Source organism: Rhineura floridana, chromosome 19, assembly GCF_030035675.1.
Source record: "Rhineura floridana isolate rRhiFlo1 chromosome 19, rRhiFlo1.hap2, whole genome shotgun sequence".
Classification (NCBI taxonomy): Eukaryota; Metazoa; Chordata; class Lepidosauria; order Squamata; family Rhineuridae; genus Rhineura; species Rhineura floridana.
The window spans coordinates 14,581,218-14,607,440 of record NC_084498.1 but is presented as its reverse complement, the minus strand read 5'-3'; the positions used below and the strand labels follow the sequence as shown (position 1 = coordinate 14,607,440).

Below are 26,223 nucleotides of genomic sequence, written 5' to 3'. Positions count from 1 at the left end.
AAAGACGCTGTTTCAGACTGTAAGACGAGTTGCATTGGGCAGACTATGGAGTGACTCAGAACAGATCAGGCTGCTTCCTGACGTGACAAGATACCGATCTGAACCAAATCTTGTCGCTCATCCACATCTCCAATAAATGCAGTTAGTTGGGTAAATCCCCCATTTGTTGATCCTGTCCCCTCCTGTTTCCACATTGCTTTTTTCTTTTTAATTCTCCCTTTCCTCTGTCAGTTACTTCACTTTTTGAATGTGGACTGTAAACTCTCCAGAGTAAAAAGGGCATGGCTTAGTGTGTGTTTAATGCCACAGGATTCTTACAAGATGCAGGGACCTAATACATGCATTATCAAATCAGATTAAAAAATGTTTTAAAGAATATATTGTAACCTGCCCTGATACTGCAGGTCGAAGGGTGAGTAGTAGTAGTAGTATTAGTAGTAGTAGTAGTAGTAGTAGTAGTCATGGCTAATATAATACATTTTTGGACATTATTTTTCACTAATATGCACTTTTCTGGGACACACTTTCCCCTAATTTTTGGACACACTTCTTGGTTGGAGAACTGCATCCCACATTTAGAGAAGTGCACCTTTTGAAGGATACATGCATTTTGGCTTGTGTATTTGTTTGAGAAGTGCAAGTTAAGTATTAAAGTGCAAACCGATTGAATTTCTTCCTCTTCCCTTGCATCCCATTAGTTCTTAGTGCAGTGTGTGCTCAGTTAGGTTTATAATTACGTGATCATATGGGAGAAATCAGTGGGGCTGATACTGATAGTTTGCTCATAAATGATTTGATGCTATTGAATGCCATTCGTTTTTATCCACCATGCAGATAGACTGGCTAAGCAGATAGAGATTTTTCCTCCCTGGCTTAGATGAGTCGAGTCATCCAATGAAATGAACTGGCAGAAGATTCAGGAAAGGGAAAAGTGCAGACTTCTTCATACAAGTGTATAATTAATGTGTGACATTTTACAGCCACAAGATAGGACAATGACCATTGGTTGAGATGGCCTTACCAAGGGCTATGTCAGAGGTTGCCAGGTCTTATACTGGCTTGTCTGCAGCTGCTGCATTTCATAAGTGACCAAAACTAACCTGTTCAGCATCTGCCTAGGCAACTTAGTACCCTCAAGGTCTGGGCCAACCAGTCTGGTGACTGGATTCTCACGGACAGGAAGGAGCATAACAGGAAAGGGGAAACTTTGGCCCACAGGTCTAATTAGGCCTGCCAGGCCTCTTCATTTGGCCTACAAGGCCATTTTAGCCTAGCCATGCTCACCTGCTCTACACCTGATGTCATATATGATGACGTCAAGTGTGAGGCAGGTGAGGGTCAAAAACATGCTTGCAGGCACGGCCAGTCAGTTGGTTGGTGGTACCCACAAAGCCCCTTTCAAAGCAAGGCAAAACAGTGCTTTGAAAGAAGCCCCTCTGAATGTGACATTTTGCTTAGAGCTTTTAACTGGTCTTTGGAAGATCTAGCAATCAGTTGAATATTGGGTCATCAAACACAGGGCAAAATGATACTTTGACAGGGACTTGTAGGCAAAAAAGATCACTTGCCAAGCTTAGCACATGAGGGGTGGGGGAGTTAATCAGGCCTGCCAAACTACCCCTGGAGTGTAGGCTTTCTGGCCTATTTAAGCCTTGCTCAAATAGCAAGTTCTTCCTGAGCTCTGGTATGTTCCTATATCTTTTGACTTGTCCTTCAATCTTGAAAGCTTCCTGGTTTCTCTTTCAATCCTGACTTCTGGTTTGTTCATGACTACAGGCTCCTGGTCTGCTTCAGACTGCTGCCCAGAACCCAGCCCTGACAGACTACACATTTTGATGGTTGTATGAAACTTTGGGCTCAGAGATAGTATGCCACTCAATACCAGTGTCTAAAGTTCAACAACAGGGAAGGGCTATTGCCTTCTACACCCTGCTTGTAGGCTTCCCAGAGATATCTGATTGGCCACTGGGAACAACAGGATGCTGAATTAGGTAGATCTTAGCTCTGATCCAACAGGGGTCTTCCTGCATTTTTTATTTTAATGTTTTCTCTGTATCTTTGCTATTCTTATTATTGAAATTTGTATTTTGCTTTTACATATAAATATGCTCAAAAAGAACGGAAGAAAAGCAGAAATCACTACATCAGTAACAATTGAATACTAAATCATTTAAAAACATAACAATCCAAGAAATAACTCAGTTTGATTACATGAACATTATAATATTTAAAGTCATAATAAAACAAACTATCAATTAAAATGTATCAACTAATGGCAAACATAATAAGTATTCCAGTGCAAAAAGACAAGAAAACAGTCTGCTGCCCCAGCTCAGAAGTTACAGCCTCTTCTATTGCTGTTGTCATTGCTTCCATGAAAAGGTTCACAGCAGCACCTCTTTTTATCCCTGTCCCAAACGCTAGCCAGAGCCCTCCCAAGGAAGTCCCCAGGGATGGCTCAGGTGTTGCTAACCCTAATTTCCAGACCAGCATCATCTCCCTTCACATGCACTCTCAAGCTGCTGGAAAGGTTCCACTGCACTTGAAAGTGCCACTAGTCCTCAGCTGGGCAGATGTTCTAGGAGTGGGGGGAGGGAGAGAGAAAATATATGAATACAGTCTGTCATCCCAGATCAAATGTTGCAGCCTCTGCTAGTTGCTGTTTTTCTCAGTCCACGTTGAGAAGCAGTGTAGAAATTCACTTTTGCTTTGTAGCCGGCTATATCCATAGCAACACTATTCTCTTAGCACAAGGCCTCTCCTGCCCCAGAGATGTATTCCATGGTGATGATTTTGATATACAGTTGTGTATCTCTCTGTTTGTTTGATGCCCCTGCACAAAGAATCAATTTTTAAAACACGGTTGCAAATGGAAGGATGCCATAGAGCGGTTTGGACCGAAATTCTCAGCAATTAAGACGAAATAAACCTGACAGCGTGGAATTAAACATGACAATAAGAAAGTGGGGAAAATCCCTAAGTGCCAAGACTAGTGATGGAAGGATGCTGGAAATCCATACAGCAAGGATCAATGTAGTCAGCATGAATGAAGGTCATAAAAACCAATGATGTGTGAACAGCCCTGCCAGATCAACATATAATTCCTTCTAGAAAAGAATATATATATATATATATGGGGAGAAGGGGGGGAGAGAGATGCATGAATTGCCTGCTGTGTTAGAAGTTATGCCAACATGTCTTTAGTAGGGGTGAACAAGACAGATTAAGAAAAAAATCAGGATTGCATTCATTTATGCGCCCAGTTGCCTCATTTGCTTCGTGTTTCATTTGTTGAAATGGCACTCATTTTGTGTCTTCGTCATTGGCTAATATTTCATTTTGGAACTAGTGTTAAAAGTGTTCTTTTGCTGTTGCTATTTGATGGTGACAACAGCGAAGCAAATATCAGTGTTTGTTTCTGGCCGCCAGGGTTCACACACGTACCCATGCAAAGTGCCCTGACACAACTTCATGGTTGTTGCTGTTGTTGTTTCGAGGGGCAGGAATGACAACCGCCACAAAAATGGCTATCTCCACTGGCATCTGCCATTTTCCTCCTTGCAATGCCGCACTGGAGCATTCTCCCACTAGGAGGAATTGTCAATATCTGCTCTGCTGCCTTTGGACAGGTAAGCCGTAACCCACTCCTGAACGGAATGAATGGGCACAAATGGGAACCCACGATATGATTCCCAGTTGTTCCTCTGAGTGCTCACTTCAGGACTAATGTCCACAATGTGCTGCATTAGAGAAAACCGCTTTGCAAAAATGTGTATATAAGGCAAATTTGCGTACAAAAATATGTATATTTGGAGAAATAAGCACTAAAATGCTGGCCAATTTTCATGAGGATTCTTAAAATAAAAATGGGGAACTAATGAAAAAATGTGGAGAGCCGAATTTAAGATTGGGAAAAAACTGAGAGAAATAGAAACGGACATATTCACCCATTCCTATGAATGGAATACCATGGAAAACTGCACCTCTGCAGTGTTTTGTAGAATGACAGGCAGAGCCAACTAATTCTAGCCAGCTTCCTCCTCCTCCCTGAGTAGAAAGAAAGAGCTCATCCAGACGACTGCAAAATGTGTGACACACGCGCTATGTGTGTTTATTATTTTTCGGTCGTCCAAATGACATCGTGCGGTGTTACGCATTTTCACGGGTTAAATCCACTCCTTCCGATACTGGCAAAAATGCGATTTGCTGTTTGAAATCGGGAATCTCGCTGTGCCATAAAAAAAGCATTTTTTCCCAATGGGAAACAGCGGGAGAAAAAAGGCAAAGTGAGGACTATCATCTGACAACTCGAATAGGAAACAGTGGATTATCCCGCTCCGTTTGGATAAGCCCAAAGAAAAAAGATCAGCCAAGCAACACTGAGATGGAGGAAGAGCTGAAGGCATGCTGAGGTTAGTGGGGTAATGCCCCATTTGTCCTAATGGGCCAGCCTCCCCTCTCCACTTTGTCTGCCAACAAATAGGGCAGAGAATTTTGAACAGCCATTTCTACACAACTCCTGTTATTTGGGTACTCTAGAATGAAGAAAGATCCATCACTAGTTCCTTTTCTTTTAAAACAAGGGTGGGGACCTTTCTCATCCAAGGGCTGGATGAAGGTGTGGCTCATTCTCAGTAGACCAGTTCTGATGGTTGGGGTGGGGTTACCCGCTTGCCAATCACCTGGCATCATCAGGTGATAAAGTGAAAGGAGCTCGCTTTCAGAGCCTATCAGTTGGCCTGCAAATGAGAAATCTCCATCTGCAGGTATAGTTAGAATCCCAAACCACACCTGCTAAAAGGCCGGCTTCGAAGGGACTCATTGTCAGCACCGATCAGCTGACCAGCGAGCCCAGCTTGCCAAGGAACAATTTGGAATACACTTTAAGCTACCCTACATCGGACATCAAGTGACTGTATCTGCCCCACGTGACATCAGGTGTGGGACAGGTAAGCGCAGCTTGGGGAAAATGGCCTCATCTGCCAAACTGGGACCACTGTCAGCTGGAGGTTCCATACTGCTGTTCTAGGTGTATTTTGGAAGCACAGTATCCTTCTTATGACAAAGAGCAATCTGTAGGGTTCACTGTTATGCCTTTAACCTTCTGACAAGCCATCTTTTTTCCATCCTGCCATGGTCTCTGTAAACCAGATTGGGATGGCTTCCTACCACTGCAAGAAGAAAATATGTTGATAATCAGGATGGAGAATTTCAAGAGGGCCATTTGCACACAGCTCTAGCTCATTTGAAACCCTGAAATCCATACGGAAATTCAGATGAGGAGAATTTCGGAAGCATGTTAGCTTTTCAAGAGAAAGCAAACGCCCAGCTGCTAACTGTTCTTCCTACTTTTCCCTGTTACTCCTTCAACCCCAGCTTGGCTGCTCATTCCCCCCCCCACTCAGGATATAGGAAAACAGATGGGCTCCAGTAACAAGAGATCTGGTACCTTTTCTGAGAAGCTTATAAAGGAAGGCAGCTGTTTGGTAAGGCAAGCTTTCTGAGCAGAAACATTGCTGCTATAATGTAAGCTGATTACTGGGCATATTTGCAACTAAAGCCATCAAAAATGTGACAGCAGGGAGCCCCTTTGAAATGATACACTTCAGAGTCAACAAATGCATGCCTTGTGTATTGATGTTTTTTGGAGTTGACTAGACTATCTGAGTAAGCCTGCAGAGCATTACATGATCCTTTCAGCGTAAGCAGATAAAAGTCAGAAGGATCTTTGCAACACTGCCGCTGGCTTCTGAAGTTTTGGTGTCACATTAGGAAAGCTGTTTCTTGTCCCCAAGTCCTGCCAACAAGCTTGTTCAGGAAGCTGTTTCACTTTGTATAAAGTATTAGGCTTCAAAACACAGAATATTTATTAAAATGTCACAGGCATTGGAGAGCATGCAGAGAGAGGGGTGGGAGCAGGAGTGTAGTTGGGGGTCTTGGGGACCCTTTACTTTTTGGGGGAGCAGGATCCCAGCAAGGTTCCTATATCTCCAGCATCCTATGAGCCATTTGGCATGAAAGGGGAATATGTTGGCCACTGAGAAAAGTCTTCTAACATGCTTTCCTGTCCTTTCTGCTACTGGAGCCAATCAGAGTGAAAGGAGGTGAGTCAGCCACTACGACTCTTCTTCATGAGGAAAGCCTTGTTTAACAGCCCACGCAGCTTGTCGGGGCAGAGTTCAAACTGCCCACGTGGTTGAAGTGGTGGTGCAGGAGGTGGAGTAGTAGTAGCGGAGCCTTGTTGCACTCGCAGACCCCAGTGCAAGTATGGCTGTGGTGGTGGGGAGACTCTCAGTGCAGTGCATAGCTGGCGTTTCGGTGGCTGTTGGCCAGAACCGGCTGCAACCTTCCATGTAGAGGAGCCCCTGGAGACCAGAGACCGGATGGCTTACCCCCAGAACACCATTGTGCCACCAGACGGTCTCTTTCTCAAGGAGGTGGAGTATTGCGAAGTGGTCTTGGAGACTGAAACAACAGAGGCGGAAGAGTAGCCTTGTTGAATGCACCATGCCTTACGATAGGACTCTCTTCCAAGTTGTTGGAACAGAGCAGGGCAGGGGATAAGTGGGGAAGTGTGATGGAATTTGCTGGGTTGGTATATTTTATTTGTTAATAATTTGTATTAAGTATGAGTTTATTTGTATTATGGTTCCATTGTGTACTTTTATAATACTTCTTGTCTTCTTTTTTTCTTGTACACCGCTTAGAGATATTTTTATATATTAAGCGGTATAGAAATAGTCTAAATAAATAAATAAAATAAATAGTAGCAAACACACTCCCCTTTCATGCTTATTGGCTCCTAGGGACATCTGTTGTTGTGGGAGAAGGCATTAACAAGGACATCATTCTCAATCCAGCAACAAAATAAGGAGGGGCAGTGTGTGGCTGTGACTATCATGAAGGGATCCTGCACTTCTGAACTTGCCACTACACTAATGGGTGGGAGCCAAAACCAAAGCAGACCCAGCTTAGCAAATGGACCACTGTGTGTTCACTGCTGAGTAGCTGCAGCAAGCATGGATGCCAGGGGCAGGAATAGTGGGTCCAGTGACATTGCATCCAGGGCCAGCTGGTGCAGTCTTTCTCCTATATTCACAATATGGGTGGAGGTGGGAGGAGAACACCGGCAGAGGACTTTACTTCCAGGGATGGGGAACCCATCCACACTTTCCAGTATAATATGGGAACTGAAACACAGCCATCCTTCAAGATTTACACTTCTCCAGTTTTTGCAATGCAGTCCTCCGACCAAACAATGTTTGTAATGCATATAGTAGGGGGAAACGTCCATAAAATTGAATCTATTGGTGTAAATTACATATTACAATGGATTATATGAGGAGAAATTGCTTGCAAAGATATGTACATTAGTTGAAATTTCACAGGAAAATGTGTGTTATCAGGAGAAATATGCATTAAAATGCCGAATTGTCATGAGGATCTTTGTAGGAAAAAAATACGCAGAAATTCAGAGAACTGAATTTCAAGACTGGAAGAATGAGAAACGGAGAGAACTGAAATTAATCCATCCCAAGTAGTTGCAAGATCCAGAAGCCAAACGTTTCCTGTTCTTGTCATAGTATTGTTATTATGAGATACCCCAAGTCAATCTTACACCAAATCTTTCTTCCCCTCCCTCCACTCCTTGCTGAAAGTTGGACATGCCAATCTGCATTCTGAGAGCATGTCTGAAGGCAACAATACTATACAGCTAGTTGTTAAACATTAACTATTACATTAGATCTAGCAAGTCAATGAAGTGAGAAAAGAAAACAAGGGCCTCCTTCTCTCTCCTCCTGATAATGCCCTTGATATTACCTTTGTAAGTATTCTCCCATTCTCTTTACGTTACCTTATCAACCCCGCTTTATAATAGCAAATAAATGCATCTCCCCAAGGTTATTGGCATGCTGTAAGATAGGGAGCTGAGAGAGGCAGGAAAGCTGGGTGTTGCAGTTTGTAGGGTTTCACATAAGTAGGACAATCTCTGCTGGTTCTGCACCTCCTAAAAACAGCTGTGGCATTCGTTATGTGGAGCCCTATAAACACCGTTTATCAGTGCAATTACAGGCAGGAAATAATATTTCTCTCTGTCTCTCTCATATAGAAAAGCAAACAGAGGACATTACCCACTGAAGGACCCTGACAGAAGGTGAAAGCATACCCAACGGGAGAAACAGGTTGCTGGATTGCCATGCCTCATGGCAGCAGCTGTCACATAAGCAGCTTCAGACAAGGATGAGCAGATTTCTTGGTTACATTCTTTCACTGGTCCTCCAGTTTACTCTACCCTGCTGTCATGGGAAGCTGACTTATACCAAGTCAGACCATTGATCTATCCAGCTTAGTGTGTTGTTCTGGGAGGACCTGAACAGAGGATCTCATTCTCAACCCAGCCACTACACTGCCGTGTATATGTCTGCCCTGGTCACATTTAAAATGGGAAGGGGAAATCCCCCCTCTCATTAAAAGGTGCATGGGGGTGAGGGCACCTAACCCTTCCCTTTCCAATTTGCAACTGAGGATTTTTGAATGAGCCTTTCATACATCAAACCTCCACTCATACCCCTTTGTACACATAACAATTAAAAAAAAAAAAACAGGAAAGCCTGAATGAAGAAAAATACTGAAAGAGATGGAAAGGGATGATAGGAAAGATGGAAAGAGAAAGAGAATAGGCAAAAATGGGGGGATGTAAGAGAGGAAACCCACAGTCATCAAAGCCAAACTTCAAGGATCCCAGCGTTATCATTTCCCTTCGGAAACTGACCACAAAATGTCATCTATACTAACCTAATTTCCAAATACTCATTGTTCCAGTTAGCCTCTCCTGGGGCCCTTCTGATCATCTGCTACAAGAAGTAATGGCTTTGAACACATCTTTATTGATCTCTTCTTAAGCCTAAAAAGTGGACTAGAACACCACACTTGCTCTGGGAGGTGGTGGTCTGGTGAAGAAAGGCAGAGGCCAACCACAGATTTCTTTCAGGATTTGTGTGTTTGTCTTAATTAGAGTGGCACTTTTGATTTATCTTGTCAAAACTAAAACTTCACGTTTTCAATTCATTAAATGAAAAGTTTTTTTTTTAAAAATAGCTGTAGTTCCTTTTTCAAACTAGCACGTCGGCTTGTTTTTAAAACATCAGGCTGCTGCTTCTGCTGCTGCTGCAGACAGAATGGGTGTGGTTACACATGGATGTTCAGAACGTCATCCATGAGCAGAATTCTATGTTTGGTGAAACAGATGGATTTATACTTACCTGGTGAAGAATTTAGATTTTTGTGGGATGTGGGATAAATCAAAAGTGCCACTCTAATTAAAACAAACAAACAAATCCTGAAATAAATCTGTGATTGGGCTCTGCTTTTCTCCACCAGACCACCATGTCCCAAAGCAAGTGTGGTGTCCCAACCCCATGTGGTATAGTGGTTAAGGTGTTGGACTATGATCTGAGAGACCAGGGTTTGAATCCCTACACAGCCATGAAGCTCACTGGGTGACCTTGGGCCAGTCACTGACTCTCAGCCTCAGAGGAAGGCAATGGTAAACCACCTTTGAATACTGCTTACCATGAAAACCCTATTCATAGGGTCGCCATAAGTCGGGATCGACTTGAAGGCAGTCATTTCCATTTTCTAACTTTGGTATCAGGACTTGAGCATAGGGACATAAGCAGTGATGGCCAGTGCCCATTGGGACTGGTAGGGCGGAAGGCAGGGAGGCCAACTGGAGGTGGAGCCAGAGCCAATGGCAGGCATGCCCAAAGCCAATGGCAGGCAAAGCCAACCAGTTCTGGCTTTGCCTCCATCCTCCTCCGTGCTGAGTTCTACAAGGGCCAACACTGAGACTAAGGAGGGGTAAAGCAGCGCCTCCCTCTAGACCAGATGCAAATAAGGAGGTAGGCAGGTGGGGGCTGGCTGAGGTTGGTGGTGCGGGGCCCCATGCGCCTTGATGGACCAGCCCCCACTAGATGTAAGATGGAATTGATTTGCATTCCACCATGTTACAGGAAGAAGGGCAGGATATAAATGAATGAATGAATGAATGAATGAATAAATGAATAAATGAATAAATGAATGAATGAATGAATGAATAAATGAATGAATGAATGAATAAATAAATAAATAAATAAATAAAGCAGCACTGTTTCCATCCCACTGCAGTTTGGTTTCCAACAAAAACAATGTTATTCATCTCACTATCCACTACAGCAAAATCATTACGTTAACCCATACCATTCATTTCAATACAAAGGAAACACAATGCATATTGTGGCTAAAGTCATCAACTGCATGCCATTTCGTATTGTTTGCAGACTGAAACCAACAACGGTGAATACTGATTATATTCCCTGGACTAATTTCCATTCCAGACATGTGATAAAATAAGCAAACGTCGGGCAGTTTCTGCTTCCATTTTTGTTGGAATTCTGACATGTGGGTGGAAGTACTCTACAGCCTCCTTTGCAATTTAACGTCTCTGGTCCTTGGGGTTTCATCCACCATCTGAACGCAAAGTGGTTCAACTGACACAAAATGCTAAGATGTATCTCCATTGTATAGTGGAGGCTCTGTTGACCCGTTCAGCTGCCCCACAGGAAGAGATGGGTACGGTCATGATAACTATATCTTACCTCCAGTATCAGGAGCAGGATATCTCTAAATACCAGCAGTTGGGGAAACATGATTGGGAGAGTGTTTTTGTGCTCATGTACTGCTTGTGGGCTTCCCATAGCCATAGGCTTGACTGCTCTTGGGTTAGATGGGCCTTTGGTCTGACCAGCAGGACTCCTCTTACGTTAATTTTAAAAAATGACAACTACTCTAAGGATTTGGTACTACAGATATGAGTTGGTGGTATCATGGGCACCAGCCAATAAGCCCTTCCCATAGCCAGCTTTTCCCTGATAAAAGTTGCTGTACCAATTTCACTAGTACAATGTTTCCTGGTACAACTGCGCTGCTTTGAAAACCCGTTAGACCAATTTCATTAGCGCTTTACTCCAACAGGATAGGAGAAAAAGTCTTTTCTTACTTTTGCAGAACAGCAGAGACACCATCACACCGCTATTGCTGCTCTGAAAATGTTGCAGCTGTCTTCACTTTCAGAGAACAAGGCAGGCATTTGTGATTCATCACATCTTTTTGCTGAAAAGCCTTTTGGAGTTTGCCAACATTTTGATGAAGAGGTTTGACGTGGTACTTTCTCATCTCACCTCTCCTTGTTGACATACCTCTTTATACGGTGGCATATATTTCTTGACAAGATCACAGTGGAGTAGGCTTGTGAGGATTTTGAAATCTTCTCTGGGGGAGGGGGGAATGCCATCAGAATATCATTCTTCATGAGACATGTCATGCTAAGGTATTAGCTTTCTTTCCTGTTAAGGAAGAGGCATGAATGGCGCAAACATAAACTCTGGTGTATAAATCTCTAAGACTCTGAAGTTTGCTTAGTGTTAGTAGGCTTTTTCAAAAGAGTATCTTTTGTAAAAGGCTGAGTTGAAATGACTAGCCACTTTGCTTTTCTCTTACCTGTGGAAGAAAGCATCAATATAGCCATCAGCCAGATTTGAAGAGAGGCTCTGAAATTTATTCTCCATATAATGTAAAGATATTCATTAAGGTTTATATCCAAATGTAGCACTAAATTAAAGACATGTACCAGTATACTTGTTCCATTGGTGAAATGTTTTGCACCAGCAGGACATGATTGTGCAAGAGGGCATAAGCAGGTTGCAAGTAACTTTGTGGTGCAATAGATCGCACAATCTATTGTACAATGAGTTTCCATCAGTGCATCTGTTGTGTTGCATTCCTTTGTTGTACAACATTAAAGCTCACCTCATTGGGCCCTGACACTAGTGTAAAGTGAGCATTGTATACATCTCTATATTTGTATCCCACCCTTCCTCCAAGTAGTATACATGATTGCGGCCCACCCACTTATTAGACACTAGGTCTGCAGCTAACCCCTGTGGTGAGCCACTGAACTGCAAGTGGCAACGTTTCAGTGGAAGTACCTTCAAACCCTAGACTGTCTCTGCCCACCCAGGCTAGCTATTGGATCCTGCTGGTCAGAAAAGGCGTATAAGAGGGCTTCCAGTTCCTTCTGAGACTTAATTGAGCAACATGGTCTTCCTGCACTTTGAACATAATCAGCAAACTTTACGCTTTACATCTTCTTGACAAACTACAGACTTGGTTGACCCAGGAGAACATTCTGGTGGATGAACAAGCGGGGTTCAGATGGGAACGCTCCACAATAGACAACATCTGGTGGAGAAATATTCAGCAAAAAAAGGGAGAGCTCTATATGCGGCTTTCATAGATTTTAAAAATGCTTTTGATCTCATACCCAGAAACAAATTATGGGGAAAGTTTGAGTCAATTAATATAGACAGGCGCCTTCTAACACTGATACGCTTGCTCCATGAAAACACCAGACTCCAGGTTAGATGTGATAATATAGGCCATCTGACCAAATTAATTCCTACTTATGAGGGAGTCAAGCAGGGATGTGTTTTAGCCCCCTCCTTATTCAATTTTTACATAAACACCTTGGTTGGCTCCCTGGCGCGGACTGCATCACAACCACTGACTCTCGCCAACAGAATGATATTGGTATTACTTTACGCAGATGATGCCGTTCTGTTATCGCTGACCTGCAGCAGACTACGTCACCTGCTGTGGGCATTGGAGGAATATTGTGCCAAAGACCACGTAATTATCAATCATGCTAAAACAAAAGTACTAGTGTTTACCAAAAGTAAGGTGAGACACAACTGGCAGCTGAATGGTATGAAAATTGAGCAGGTCTCATCCTTTCGATACCTGGGGGTGACTTTTCACACCTCAGGTTCATGGTGTTTCCACGTAAAGAATACTATCTCAGTTGCTCAGAGGACCTCTAAAGCACTGCTATCATTCTTTTACAACAAGGGTGGACAACACACCTCCTCTTCCATCCAAGTGTTTGTGGCAAAAGTCATATCACAAATGCTATATGGCTTGCAGACGCTAACTTTCCCAAAAACAGTTCCATTTGAACCCATACAGAGAAAAATTCTGAGGGCCATTTTTGGGATTCCATCATGTGTCTCAAACAACATTGTAAGATTGGAAGCTGGTCTTCCCTCTATTGAAGCACGAATTTGGAAACTTAAAATAAAGTTATGGTTAAAACTTCAATTTCTTCCTGTAGGCCTGGCCCCACTAGTTCTTTCTGATACCTTTCAATCATCCTGGCACAAATCATTGATGAAGAAAGTGGCATCCCTCGGCTTTTCGTCTCCTATTCTATCCAAGCTAGTCTAAAGCATGGACAGCCCTCTCCCAACGCATAATGGACATAGAATTGCAAACTCATTTAACTGTGCCACCTACCAAGCTTGACATTATCACCACATTCAGGGGCTTTGCCCCTGCTCAATATCTCAGCAACCTTTCTAGTCCCAGATATAGAAAAACGTTTACCATGGTGAGATTCAACGTGATACCGTCAGCCCTCCTTGAGGGTAGGTTTCATGGAGTTCCATGCATAGAAAGGCTGTGTCCATGTGGGATTGGAGAAATTGAGACAATAACTCATGTACTTTTATATTTCACCTTTTATCAAGAGATCTGTACTTTTAGTATTATCCCTATTATCCAATCGATCCCTGGTTGTGACTCTTTATTTTATACAAGATATTTATTGCAGGATCTCCATCCACAAATCACATACATAGTTGCTAAATTTTGTGCCACTGCCATTATAATCCGCAGAACATTGTTAAGTCAAAAGTCCACATAAAAGAACTCTGACAATGATTTTAACTTGTATAAAGAAACGGTTTTAAGTGTATGATTTTGCATTGGCCATCGGCTGTAATAAACATTGATCGATTGCACTTTGGTGTGGTCCTGTAACCGTGGATAGTCCTCAGACTTTACTTCTGGTTTATCCTTTGGTCCTTCATTTGCTCTGTAGTCCTGACTTCCAGCTTGTTAAGGATGGATGGCTCATTCTGTTGCCAGTCCATGTCAGTCTTGCATGAAGACGTTTGTTCTGTCTTGTTCCCATATTGATCTGTTGCTGTTTTTTAAAAAAGTTTGAAGTTTTGAGCATATTTTCTTACAAATTATACATTTCAAAATGCGTCCCCCCAAAGGTACACATTTTTGTACATGGTGTAAGCCAAGACCTGCATCCTAGGAAGAACATCATGGCAAAGGTGAGAGCAACCTGGCCCCATGCCCTGGCCAGAGAATGAGCAACTGTGGGGAGCTTATTTCCTGCCACCTTTCCTGTTCATCCATAGACTCAGTGCTCCCAGCCTTGCCTGGAGATGCTGGGAATTGAACTGGGGACCTTCTACATGCAAGGCTGATGCTATACCATGGAGCTGTAGCCCTCTGTCCTCTTCTGTACAGCATGATGTATACTATAAGCAAGGGGGGGCAAGGTATCAGTGTAACACGCACAGTCTCTCAATTGTACTGGAAGATGTGCAAGCATGAAAAAAAAACTCATTTAACAAGCCTGATTATTCAGCTGGGTCCTCTTTGCATGCCATGACACAACATTGCCATTGTAAGCACCTGACAGGTGAGAAAATTAGCCATCTAGAAGGGAGTAACAATTAAGACACCATTACCTGCTTCATTATGTGGGAGTTTGGGAACTGGGTTATGGGCCTCTGCTGTTACTCTACAATGAGCTGTGCAAAGAAGTCATGCGAGGAAAAGATAATAGATCCCGGTGGCTCTGTGAAAGATCTCGGTGAGCAGCCTCCCTCAACCTGGTGTCCTACAGATGTGATAGCCAAGGGCTGTAGATCAGTGGTACATCAACTGGAGGATGGTGGCTGAAGGAGACTGATCCTGATGGCCCAGAGTTCACTGGATGGAAGATGCTTTCTGTCTGTAACTTTTTAAATATAGTGTCTTTATCCGTAACTGTTTTAGAATGCTTTTTTTGTTACTGTTAAAATGTTTTGCTGATTGCATTTGCTGCTCTTTTGGGAGGAAGGGTGAGATATAAACTCAATAAATAATAATACAGTAAAAAAACTGAGCTGGATGCAGCCTCTTACCTCTCATATCTGGGCAGCGCTGATGCAATCCTCAGGTGTCTGTTTGTCTTCCCAGAGGGGGGAGGACACCTTTTCACAGGTCCAGATGGGTGCTTGATTGACACCACTTCTTCTCAATGTGATACTCTCTTAACCCTAACTCTGGAAGCGGTGAAGTCATCACATAGCCAGTGAGATATGGCTAGATGATGGCTTCACTGAGAGCAGAGCTTGGAAAAGTTACTTTTTTGAACTACAACTCCCATCAGCCCCAGCCAGCATGGCCACTGGATTGGGCTGATGGGAGTTGTAGTTAAAAAAAAAAGTAACTTTTCCAAGCTCTGACTGAGAGCTAGCAAAGCTAATTTAGAGTGAGGACAGTTTCCACAGTCAGCTCTGTTTGCTCTCATAGTCAGTGAGATTGGCAAGTAGCCACAGAGTGCAAATGACATTTATGCAGAGCAGAGGATTCCTCTCCGAATTATCTTTGATTGCTGTCATTGACATCTCATTGGAAACCTGACAAGACCAGTTTCCAGGAACAGGGGGAAAAAAAAGTATGTTCCAATACAGCAACTAACTGGGTCTGTGAACATCAGCGAACAGGTGCCAATGAGGTAAGCATTAGGAGAGTTTTTGGGGAACATTCCTGGCTCCCGCAAAGCCCTCTTTCATATTGAATATAGCCACTATTACATATTTAGCTCAGCATCAAATAAGAATGACTAATCCAAAGCATGTGTAACTGCATCAGTGCACATCCATTTCCTCTAATCTTCATCTCTCCCTTTTGGTGTTCAGCCGCAGTCCTACTCAAAGTAGACCCATTGAAGTGAATAGGCATAACTAACCTAGGTTCATTAATTTCAGTGGGTCTACTCTGAGGACAACGTAGTTGAACATGGCCCTATATATATATATGTGAAATCCTGATATGTGACTTTGAACTTTGATAACTTTGAAATCCTGATATGTGTCAAAGATGAAACATTAGAGCCAAGCACTTTCATCAGCAGGAATCTTTGTAGACCCTGCACTCTTGGGGTGTGACTCATTTCTTGGGAGGTAGCAGTGGGTATGTGTTCAAGCCACCACCTAATTATTGTTGCTTTCTGATGTGATGCTTCACATCATGCCTCCTTAAGTGCCACGCTTCCTCACTTAATTAAGCTGGAAATTATGTTTAGGTAAATGTGGGGGTGGGGGCGACCAACTAATAGATATGAAAAAATGTTTGCAAATAAAAAGCAGAAGAGCTACTTAAATTCAATGTAACTGTGCATTTAAAAAAAAATGTACCTGGCAGTTTATCTGCCAATTTTAGTGGATCATCATTTTATGAATCCTCTTAGTATAAATTAAACAGGGGTTCTGAATCAATGCACATTCATTCTCCATCTGCATGGAAGCTCTCAGCCATAATTAAGGGGAAATATTAGGTTTCAGGAGGAAAACAATATTTAAAAAGCTACTAGCACAGACAGGCATTCTTCAGCGTGCTTGCTGTTTCTTGTTCATTTTCATCAGGTATCAAAGCCAACTGAGGATTCTCCTCCGTCCCCATATTGTTTCATGATCAAAGAAGGATCCCCTGCGGCTTCACCTTTTGTGTAAGGCAGAGATGAACCGTTGGCCTTTCTACCAGACTCAACAAGCATTGCCAATGGTCAGGGATGCTGGGAGTTGTAGTCCAGCAACATCTGGAGGGCCACAAGTTCCTCATCTCAGGTGTAAGGAACTGAGGGGGGAGATGTCCTGAAATGGGACCTTGAGCAGCCAACCTCCAGTATCTTGTTAATGTCAGTCTAGGCTCTGAAGGTCAAGGATGGCCTCTAAGCTTCAATACTGTCTTGACTACTGTCAGCTGACCTCACAAGCCAATGGCAGCACACCAGGCTTTATACAAAGCGTTCCATCCAAAGAAAGTTTTTCTGTCTGAGCAACTTGTCACACCAAGTAGCAATGCAGACTGTTGGCTTTGCCAATCTGGTTTCTGATTTGCAGCCCGTCTGTGACCACATCTCATGCCTCTAACTCAGGGATGAGGAACTTGTGGTCCTTGAGATCATGGCTGGCCCTATCATTAAGCAGATTGAGGTAGCCACCTCAGGCAGCTGATTTTGGGTGTAATGAAAGGGCAGCAAATTGTTGATTATTTAATTCATTATTATTGTGTTTTTACGTCCTGGGAGATGCATGTCTCAAGAGCCAAAATGGTTTTGCTGATGTTAAGTGACAGCTGATGGAGGGTTGCCTGATGAAGGTGGCTCTGCAGCAGAGCTGATGGAGATGATGGGGAATTTTTTATATACAAACAATAAGCAAAATATATTCTTTTATAAAGCTATAAAGGTTTATAATATTTTAATAGTTTAGTAGCCAGCCAGAACCTTTTTCTTTTCAGAGCTGTCTTCCCTGACTGTGCTGAGATGTATGGTACAGCTTAAACTCTATAATAGGATAACTCTGAGCAGACACTGAACATCCCTGTACTCTCCAAGACATAGGAAGGATTGCATTAACTGAAATGCTTAGCTCATAGCTGAACATTGCCAAATTGACTAGAACATAATGCAATGCCTATGCAATGCCTATGTAATGCTGATGTGTAACCTTTTGATTCGTTAATGCTAAAGTCTTTGTCTTGGAATGTATAAAAATCCAGGCAAGCAGTGCCATGTTGCAGCGCTCCACCAACATCATGGAAGACTGATTGTGCACACGTAACCAATAAAGGCCTAACTTTGCTGCAAGCTTGTGTCTTCAAATTCCTCAAGGACCCCTGGGCCAACAAACCATGAAATTCCCCATCAGAGTGGCCCTACTTCCTTTTTCTGCTGAAGCCTGCTAGTAAATATCAGTTGAGGGACTGGAAGAGCAAAATGGAGCTGATCTCCCAGCAGAGCTGAGGGAGTGGACTTGCAATACCAACTCTTCTGCTGCTACAGCCTTTTAAGATGAAAATTGCCAGAAATCTACGCAGTCCCTTTGAGTCGGGGCTGACTCCAGGTCTGAGGAGACCCTGGACAAAGTACCTTCTGTGGGCCACCTGCTATGTTGGTGCCTCTCTCCCCAACCATGAGATTTTCTGGAGTAGAGAGATGGCTATGAGCCACCATTTTGTATTTCCCATCACCCCCTGGAGTGCCTGACAGAGTCTTGCTCCAGGTCACTGTGGGAAGTTTCAATGGAAGCTTTTGGCAGTGGGGCCCATCAGCTGCTCAGTGGTGGTAGGTGCTGACACCAGACCTCATCTTGAGTAATAGGTACTGTGGACTAACAGGACTGGATGAATCAGTCCCATCAAGGTGATTCTTATGTGAGCACCAGTCACAAAATGGCTGCCATGAAAGGACCAGACATAACACAAAGGGGCTGCCACATCTAAAAGAGCAGGAAAAGGGATAGGGCCACAAAATGGCGAGGGCTTACCTGCCCATAAGCCATCCATTGAAAAAAGCACATATATCACCCTCTGCCGCACTCACTCACAGAGAGAAGCTCTTTGTACCCCTCCTCTGTTAAGAACAGAAGGGGAAGTGGGGTCCAGTCCTCGAATCCAAAGACAAGTGGGGTTGTTTATGTTGGGAATAAAGCACCAACATTTGTAACTATTTTAACCTGAACTGGGGGCGGGGATAGACAGAACGGTAACCTGTTCTTCCCTGACTGATTCCTTCTTTGATAACTACTTGTTTGATTTTCCTCAAGCTTTACTTCCTCCCTTATCTTCCTTTCTACTCAGTCATAGATAGTGTCTGTGAGAGCAAGCCTCAAGGCTTTAACAATGGCCAAATATATGTCTGTAGTCCGTACTGCCTTACATTTCTTTAGTTGTTGGCAAAGAGCTTCTTCCAGTTATGGTGGAGTTTTGGCTTTGCCTGCAGTGGCAGAAGCTCATGTTTTACTAGCCCATAACGGGAAACAATTCATGGTACACCTCTGTTGTCATCCATCAGTGGCTGCAGGAGTTCAAGCTGATCCATAGTTCAAGACTGGGAGAGCGTGAGGAACATGTGAGTGAGAGTTCTATGGGAGGTTTGAATAAAAGACCATTGGTTTTGACAGTTAGGAAGTTGGGTGGTTGTGATTTGGAGTGGAAGGAGGGAGGTTATGTTGTGGGAGTGAGCTGGGTGGAAAAGGGTGAATTACAGATTAGTTAGGGGGGTAGGACAGGTAGGGAAGATAGGGACTATACATCAACATACTACTTAACGTCTTGTATTTTAATAAAGTGATTTTGTTTATTTAAATTCCTGCGTGCCTGCCTGGTCACCTGTGCTACCATATCAGGGTCCAATTCAGTTCCTGTATCTACATCCTCTTGTGCTAACAGGGCACACCAGTGGTCCCCTTTTGGGTGGGACAAAAGGTGGAAAGGCTGAAGCTTGTGGTGCAGAGAGTCTATCTGACCCAGGCTGAGGCAAGAGTCCCGCTGGGTGGGGATTTCCTGAACCAAGCATGGAGAGGGATAATCCCTGGTGAAGGACGGGTTCACAACATTCCTCATCTTTGCTCGATCCTCTGCTGCAGGGAACAGGAATAAAGGCTGCTGGGTTTTTCTATGTATGTGTACTTACAGGCATGGAGGTCCACCTCTCCAGATCAGATGGCACTGCTAATAGCTCTTTTTAGGTGTTCTTTTCTCCATGTGATTAATATTACATTGAGAGCACATGGGGGCCGCATGCCGTAGCCCACCCCACCCCAACATGTGCCCCGCCAGCCCGAGCCCCTTGCTGTTCACACACAGGGGGCATGCCAAGGAGGAAGCTTGGAAAGTGTGTTTCAGTCTTCCCCATGAGTTGGAGCGCTGATTGTGCAATCACCGTGGAGCTGGCTCTACCTCTCTTGAGATGTATAGCATTGTTCTGAAATATTGAGCTACATGGGTCATTGGCCTGACTCAGTATAAGGCAGCTCCCCACGTTCCCATGACTGCTGGTCTTTGGGTTTGTCCAGCGCTTGACTTCATGGTTCTTACTCCCATCTCCATTGGATCGCAGGCAGGCCCTTCCACTTTCCATTGACAGAGAGGGAAGAGGTAGATGTTATAGCTGGACCTCTTGTGAGATAGTCTGTCGCCTGGCAATTGGATGGTCCACTGCCTGGCTCGTTTCTCCCTTTCTGCCAGAGCCAATATTCTTGGGCAAAAGAGCAAGGACCCAAATGCAGCATCTGGGCTTATCGTGACCTGTTGTCCGATGGTAGGTGGATGGTTCATTGACTGACACTTGGATGACAGGGACCCTGGAAACTAACCTTCTTGTGTGCTGGTCCAATGCTGGGTCTCACAGCAAAAGCAGCAAGGCTGGTCAAAGACTGTAGGACCGCAGACAGCTCCAAGTGAGTAACTTGCTCTTACAAAGGTTGGGAGCAGATTGAGGCCTTGTATGCCTCTGTTGCCAGGCTCTCTCTTCCAGGCTCCATCCCCTTGTAGAGAACTCCAGGGTGTCAAAGTGCCAACCCTCTAGCCTGAAGACAGACACTCCTCCTCCATTCCATAGCTTCCCTCCTTGTGCACTCCTTACACTGCCAGACAGCTGATGTGCAGCAGGAGTCATCTGGTTCTTCAGGCTCAAGGGAAGGTGCCTGTGAGAGTCCAGGCACTGGCCCTATAGGCCTTGGTGGACTGGGAGGTTCCTCTGGGAGTTCCTGTCCAATAGCCTGCTGTCCAGTAGCTTCCCTACCTTCTGCAGTCAGCTCTAATTGCTGCTGCAATGCCTTCGCTTGAGTGGTTATGCTTAATTATGCTTGTGCAGAGACACAGAGTGCTGCATCATCTGTAAGATCGATGAAATGCTTGAAGTTGAGATTCCACATTAAACATCATGGAGTCTGAGTCTGACTGGCTGTCCAGGACACAAATGCTTCCTATCTTCAATTTAAAATGGATAGAAAACCTCAAGTCTGTGGGCTAAATGTTGCCCTCTGGGCCTCTCCGCCTGGCCCTCGGGACTCTTCCGAGGTTCCAGGCCATCTCTTTCCTTTTGCAAACAGCCCCAAGCTTCTTTTTGCAAAGTTAGGGACATGATCTGAGGGAAGTACCAAAGGCTGGACAGAGAGGCATGGAGGACTGCATTTGGCCCACAGTCCTGAGGTTTCTCAACCCAGGTTAGGATAATCAAGAAACAGAACACAGTACATGGTGACGCAAAAGAGGGATAGGGCTATGATGGTCTTGGTTGGATTTAGCATCTGGAGTTTATGCCCTTCTCCCCATTCCACCTTTTGACAGACCCAGATTGCTCTGGGTGGGCTGATCTGACATGGGGCTGTCTCAACCCAAACTGGTCAAAGTCTGGATGCACCCAAATCAGCCTGATTCAGTTTGGGAACTGGGCCAGGCCTGATCCAGTGCATAGCCCTAGAAAACATCCACATGAAATTATTGGGGGGGGGAGAGAGAGAGAGAGAGAGAGAGAGAGAGAATGACGAGGGTTTTCCTGGCCAAATCAATTTGGGGCTCCAGCATACATTTAATAATGCATCTTGAATATATTCTAGCAAGAAACTGTGCATCATTGCAATGCACAGACAAGACTGATGTGCCTTTTAGATGACTGTAAATAAGAAAGCAGCAAGAACTAATTGACAGATGATGGCTGAAATTACCCAGACGCTGCTGTGGCTCCACTTAATATCATAAACACTACAGGCACCCTCTTAGGATGAGATGACTTTAGAGTTGGTTTGTTTATTTTTTCAAATATCCCCCTCCCTACAACCATTGCAATTTTGTATTGGGGTGAAGCAAGGTGAATGGATGATAAGACTATCAGTGGCTGCTAGCCGTGTTGGCTGTGCTCTGCCTCCATAGTTGGAGATGGTATGCTTCTAATAACCAGTTGCTAGAAACCGCAGGAAGGGTTGCTGTTACACGCAGGTTCTGCCTGTGGGTTTTCCATAGGCATCTGTCTGGTTGGCCACGGTGAGAACAGGATCTGGATTAGATGGGCCACTGGCCTGGGCCAGCAGACTTTCCTTACATTCTTATGGCAAGCTAATGAGTTCAACAGGGAAAGGTATTAAGCTACTTAACTGAATTGCAGTTCCCGCTACTCTTATAGAGTGGTAAATAATCACACACCAGGTTAGTGATGCAAGAAGACATCAATTTCCATTCTGAACTGTATTTGTCACAATCAGCACTGTTTCCGTTCCATTGCAGGTCACTTTCCACTAAATACCATGCTATTTGTCTTACTGCCTGCTGTTTAACATAAGTTATTTAAGTTGCATGACCATTTATGTGACTTACATTAATTTCAATTTAAAGGACATATCAAAACGATGCTTTTTAAAAAGCACACAATTAATTATGTATCATTTGTGGACTTTAAAAAAACAATAATGTGAATGAATATCGATCATATTCATTTGACTGATTTCCCTTCTGGACCACAGATGAACATGCAAAATGCAGCAACTTCCTCCTCCTTCTCCTGATCACTCTGCCAGGAATGGCCTTGTACAAATTCACATCTTTGGACTAGCTCCAGCCCCTGTTACTCTCCCTTTCACTATCCACAAATAGAGGGATAACTTTTGAAAGTGGGAGTCTTTTCTAATCATGTAGGAAGCCTGATCTCCCCAGTGGAGATCAAGACCAGGTGGTCTTGGCTGGATTTAACATCTGGAGCTTATGCCCCCCCAAAACCAATATTTTTCTAACATTACACCAGCCATGTGAAAAGGAAGCCAAGTTAAGTGTTAAGCTACACCAGGGATAGCCAATGCAGTGCCCTCCAAATATTTTGGACTACACCGCCCATCATCCTTAAACATTAGCCATGCTGTCTGGGGCTGATGAGAATTGTAGTCCAAAACATCTAGAGGGCGTCATGTTGGCTACCCTTGAAGTGTAGTATCAGCACAAGGTTGTGGTGAAGCCTTGCTGGACTGTACTCGGTACGTAAGGAGGCAGTGCTTTCCACCCAGTCCTGCGTTCATCACAGCCAGCACTGTTTGGCTTCCACTAAAACTCACATTGTTCGTTAGCTATGCATGATGGCTGAATAGGAGGTAATTGATTGTGTCATTAATTTCAAGTCATTTTGATGGAAGGGAAACATAAAAAACCATGCAGAAAACAAACAGTATTGTTTACATGATGTTTGCTGTCCAAAACAAGAAGAATCACAAAAGCTGCTTGTATTCATTCTGTTCCTGACATCGGAAAACACGTGGACTGCAGCAATTTCTGCTCCTGTTTCCAACAGAATTCTCTGATATAGCTAGATTGTAGGAATGGAAAGATTTCAGTTTTCTCAGTTTTTCATTTTTCCAATCTTAAACTCATTTCCCCACATTTCTGCAGGAATTTGCCTTTTTAAAAAAAATCCTCATGAAAATCCTCCAGCATTTTTATGTGGATTTCTCCAAACACACACATTTCTGTAGGGTGTTTTGAATAATGTATACATTTTTTGCAAGCCATTTCTTGTCATATAATGCATTTTGCATGTTATTTTCACCCATATATTCATTCTTTATGCACACTTTCCCCTAACACATGCATTTGTGTAAACGTTGTTTAGTTGGTGAACGACACTGCAAAATTCAAATAAGTGCGAATTTTGAAGGATGGCTGTGTTTCGGTTCTCATATGGTGTCAGAAAGTGAGGATGTGATCAATTTGGCTTGAAATGGGCACTGAAGCATAATTCTCACCCATCCTTACTAAACTGTACCATTTCACACATTATGGTTGCATCCAATGTTAGCCGTACTCAGAGTAAAGCCCATTGAAATGGACGTCTAACTTGGGTCCATTCATTTCAATGGGTCTACTCTGCATATGACTAACATTGGATGCAGTTCTGTGTGTGTGTATGTGGGAATAACATGTTTCAAAGCTTCCTTAAGACAAAAACATAACCTCACATGGAACAACAATGCCCTGTACACAAGGGGAAAGTAGGGTTTTTGAACTCTCTCCCTCTCTCCCTCTCCTCCTCTCCCCCTCTCTCCCTCTCTGGAGAATGCAATTCCAATGCACCCACAGCACACAGCTTGGCTATTATTTGTATTTCCTGTCATGGTAACATCCAAAGTCATTTGTCATGTTGGTGCAATTATATATGGGTGCCTAACAAAGGGAATGTAGTTCCAGATGTGCAACAGAGCCATCCCTATCCCCCCTCAAATCAAATCAAAATCAGAAAAAAATACATGGAACACTTCCATTGTGTCAAAGATAAAGCCTCCTCCCATCACTCTTGAGCGGTCTTTCGAGCTGCTCTTTCAAGATGTATGCATACATTTCTTTAAAAATATACATGTGTTGATTGACATTAGCTCCCTCCTTGCCATCTTTCCGGCGACAAGTAAAGACTGTTTTATTTCAACAGGCATTTGGGATAGAGAACGACTAGGATTAAGTGTCCTAGGATTGGTGACTACATTATATGGTCTTATTATTTTAAATTGTCTGCTGTTTTTAACGTATGTTTTATGGTTTTAATTTTTCTCATAATTTAATTCTATTTTTAATTGTATACTTTGTATGTTTTAATGGTGTTGTTTTTAGTTGTAAGCCACTCTGAGTCCTATTGGGAAAAGGGCGGGGTAGAAATAAAGTTTATTATTATTATTATTATCATAAATATGGACCCTATTATCACTGCTCTAAGTTAACTTTTTTAAAGAGATGGCTGCTTTATTTTTGTTTTTAAAAAGATGGGATTTGGGTGTGCTGGAAATGAAAATATTGATAGAATCATTAATAGAATCATAGAATAGTAGAGTTGGAAGGGGCGTATAAGGCCATCGAGTCCAATCCCCTGCTCAATGCAGGAATCCAAATTACAGGATACCCAACAGGTGGCTCTCCAGCTGCCTTTTGAAGACCTCCAGTGTTGGAGAGCCCACCACCTCCCTAGATCATTAGTTTCATCATCCTACCGCTCTAACAATTAGGAAGTTGTTCTTGATGTTCAGTTGAAATCTGGCTTCCTGCAACTTGAGCCCATTATTCCATGCCCTGTGCTCTGGGATGATTATGCCCTTTGTGTCTGTTTAATGCCTCTGGGTCATGTGCGCTATGTCACGGCAAAGAAGCATCTGGGAACCTCAATATGGTTGCCAAAGCTTCCGTTGGTGCCTTCTGCATTACTGCCATTTTTCACCTACTGTGACTGATCCTCATCTGTTCCCAACCACAGCCTGCCACCCCTTGGTAAGCCTGGGGATGGCACCAGGAGCAGTGGAGGCTGGTCCATTGGGGTAAATCGTACATTGCCCCACCAATTTCAGTGTGCTTTCAGTTGGCTCCCAACTTCTTACTTACAACCAGTCTAGGGGGTGGCCTGCTGTCATCTTTCTTCTCCTTAGTCTGAATGTTGTCTTTGTAGGGCAAGGAGGAATCATAGAATCATAGAGTTGGAAGGGGTCTATAAGGCCATCAGGTCCAACCCCCTGCTTAATGCAGGAATCCAAATTACAGCTTACCCGACAGGTGGCGGTCCAGCTGCCTCTTGAAGGCCTCCAGGGTTGGAGTGACCCCAGAGTGGCTTGCAGATCACTATGACAGTCCCTGCTCTTAGGCTTGCAATCTAAAAAGACACAATGCAAAAGTTAAATTGATTGGGTGGGAGGAGGAAATATGCAAACACAGACACAGGTTCTTCATTACAAGCTGTTCTACTGACCAGCTTTGTCTCTCAGCTTGGTCTCTCAGCTGTCAGTTGCTGGTCTCTCAGCAGAGCAGATGGAGTGGCCCTGCTTCCCTTCTTTCCCTCTGCTACAGCCCGACAGGATGGAATGACCAGGTAACAGATGATAGAGGGAGGAGCCTGATGGAGCTGGTGTCTCAGCAGAGCAGATGGAGTGGCCCTGCTTTCTTTCTCTTCCTGTTCTACAGCTGGATGTAATGCCTGATCAGAGCTTGGAAAAGTTAGTTTTTTGAACTACAACTCCCATCAGCCCAATCCAGTGGCCATGCTGGCTGGGGCTGATGGGAGTTGTAGTTCAAAAAAGTAACTTTTCCAAGCTCTGTGCCTGATGCCAGGTGAGAGCTGATGGAGAGAGGAGCCCAGCTTCTCTGCAGAGCTGGTGGTAACTTTAGCAACAAGGCACTGTATGACATTTTTGCAGAGGTGAGAGGAAATATTGCTGTGTGTGTATTTCAATCAGCTGTTCTTGCAGTCAACCTGATTTTTTT

General features: G+C 43.7%; 1 long non-coding RNA gene across 2 annotated transcripts; it reads right to left on the bottom strand.

Annotated features, from left to right (window-relative positions):
• Positions 1 to 2,193: 2,193 nt before the first annotated feature.
• Positions 2,194 to 25,909, bottom strand: LOC133373271 (uncharacterized). Of its 2 annotated transcripts, none has more exons than XR_009759638.1 (3): positions 25,712 to 25,909; positions 25,512 to 25,615; positions 2,194 to 2,833 (listed from the first exon to the last, which is right to left on the bottom strand). It is a non-coding gene; the product is annotated as an uncharacterized LOC133373271 (long non-coding RNA). The 2 variants fall into 2 exon arrangements; XR_009759637.1 differs by lacking the exon at positions 2,194 to 2,833 and adding an exon at positions 22,192 to 23,296.
• Between the last annotated feature and the right edge of the window lie 314 nt (positions 25,910 to 26,223).